Source organism: Physeter macrocephalus, chromosome 20, assembly GCF_002837175.3.
Source record: "Physeter macrocephalus isolate SW-GA chromosome 20, ASM283717v5, whole genome shotgun sequence".
In the NCBI taxonomy this organism is placed as follows: Eukaryota; Metazoa; Chordata; class Mammalia; order Artiodactyla; family Physeteridae; genus Physeter; species Physeter macrocephalus.
In genome coordinates, this window is record NC_041233.1 from 86,979,484 (window position 1) to 86,982,319 (window position 2,836).

Here is a 2,836-nt window from a genome sequence, read left to right on the forward strand (position 1 = left end):
AAACCTCTTCCTTCCTGTTTGCTGTTTGGAGGCCTTTCGAATTTTTTAAATCTCTGGAGTTCTCAAACTTCACAGTGAGACTTCTAGGTATGGCTCTTTTTTCACTTATCTTTCTGGACATCCTGTAGTCTCTTTCCCTACAACTTCTGGAACTTATGATAGTTTTTCAGATAAACTCATTCCTTCTGTTTTCTTTGTTCTCTGCTTCTGGAAAACTTACTAGTTATAAGTCAGGCCTCCCAGATTAAGACTCTATGCCTCTTATTTTTTGGTTAAGTTTTCTGTATGTTTGTCATTTTGGTTTACTTTCTGAGGGATTTCTTTGATTTCGCCTTCTGACCCTTCCGTTGAATTTGTAATTTCAAAAATCTTTCTCTTTTTCTTTCTAAGAGCTCTTTCTAATTTTCTGTTTCTTTTCCACAGATTCCTTTCCTTGTTTCATGAATATATTTTTTTACTCATATCTCTGTTGGTACTAAATACAGTATTTAAAGTGTTATCTTCTGTTTCATTAATGAGTTCTATATCTTCTAGGGACAGTTTTTCTTTTTGTGTACTTGTTCTTTCTCTTTCACTTTGCAGGTCTGACTCAAATGTCTGATTAGCTTTGGGCATCTGCGTATATTTGGAAATGTGGAAATTCAAAGACTGACTGCAAGTACGGGGTACAGAGGTGGGAGTTTTCCTCTGGACACAGTTTGCTTTAGACTTAGGCAGACAGGCGGGCGGAGGCCGTGCTCTGCAGAGAACCGAGAAGAGGGGAGTTTTACTTGGGTCACCATCAGTCTAGCCTCTTTAGTTCTCCCCGGAGAATTCTTCTGATGTCTTTAGAAAAGATGTTTTTTCTTTGCTTGGGGTTTAAACGCCTGGCTATAAGGCATCGTGCGTAGAGAAGTAGGGGAGAATTATGGGGGAGGGGTGATTGTCATGTGTAAGTCTCTAATCAGTCGCTGTGTTCACTCTCACTTCGTGCCCACCATGGGATCTGAAGGCTCTTCCGGGCTGTCTATAGGTCCACTCTCAGCCCAGTGCCTGCAACGCAGTCGTAATCTGGGCTCCAGAGGCTCCGCTTCATCACTCAGCTTGCTACACACTTTTTGTTTTACAGAAGTTTGTTAAACTCCCTTGTTTGCTGATGACACACCTTCCTAGCCTCTTTATTGTTAAAGTTTTAAAGATATTATTTATTAGCATCTTAATGCAGAGTTTATAATTTTATGTACTCAGTCTGCCATCTGAGACTGAAAACCTTCCATTTCCTTTAGTAATCAAGAAATACTTCCATTGTTAATACTACTCAGCCATAAAAAATAATGCCACTTGCAGCAACATGGATGCAACTAGAGATTGTCACACTAAGAGAAGTAAGTCAGAAAGAGAAGGGCAAATATCATATGATATCACTTGTATGTGGAATCTAAAATATGACACAAATGAACCTATCTGTGAAACAGAAATGGAATCACAGACATAGAGAACAGACTGGTGGGTGCCAAGGGGAAGGGGGCTGGGGGAGGGATGGAGTGGGAGGTTGGGCTTAGCAGATGTAATCTATAATAGAGAGAATGGATAAACAACAAGGTCCTACAGTACAGCACAGAGAGCTATATTCAATGTCCTATGATAAACCATAATGGAAAAGAATATTAAAAAAAGAATGTATACATGTGTATAACTGAATCACTTTGCTGTACAGCAATAATTAACACAACATTGTAAATCAACTATACTTCTATTAAAAAAAAAAAAAGAAAGAATTCCATTGTTGCTTCTCAGGAAGAAGTGGGAAGGATGTTCTGAATTTCAGGCAATTTCAATGGCTAGAATGACTGCATGGAGGAAATTCATGGAAGATGAGAATGTTTCTCTTCTGGTCCCCAAGCAGCCCTGTAGGAGAGCAGGGCAGGCAGAACTACTGCCTTGCCACATGCCACTTTAAACATACTGGGTTTCTTTTCTCCCATACTTTTGTGGGCCTGAATTTGGCACTAATATGTGCCTTAACAAATGCTTTTTATGTACCATGTGTAAGACGCACATCATTTTATTTAATCTTAGCCACCTTACAAATTAAATATTATTATCTTTATTTTATAGTTGACCAAAGGGAGACTCAGTGAGATTACGTATTATATCCAGGTTGACACAGCTAATAAGAGGTAGACCTAGAATTTCAGCCACTACTGGTTCCCATACCTACCCACTCTCCACTGTAGCAGGGAAAGCATATCGATGTGTAACAATTCATCTCCCCTTTCCCTCCAGTTCCCCTCCCTACTCCTAAAGGCTGAGGCAGTGTGTATAGTGCAAAGTACTGACTCAGGAGCCAAAACAGTTGCATTTGGGTTCTTGCCTCTGCCACCGTTGATGAGATGTCACCTTAGGTCAATCCCTAGACTTTCCTGACCCTTACTTTCCTCATCTGTATAGAAAAGTATAATAAAATCAGCTCTGTCACCACCACCGGATGCAGGAGGATCACACAGGAACCTGTATATTAAAAGGGTCTGCGGTAATCATAGCAACAGCTCACACCTGTATAGTCCTTTATAATTTGCAAAGTGCAACAATATTGTGAAATAATCCCTACCTGTTTTACAGAGGAAAACTGTGGCTGAGAGCATTTGGGTATCATACAGCTCATACTCTGCAGAATCCGAACTGAAACCCAGGTTTTATTACTCCAGATTCTATTATTTTCCCACACTCTAATGCTGCCACCTTATTTGCAAGAAGATTCTTTAATTATTGGGCAATTAACAATAGAATTTCTTTTTTTTTTTTTTTTTTTTTTTTTTTTTGGCGGTACGCGGGCCTCTCACTGTTGTGGCCTCTC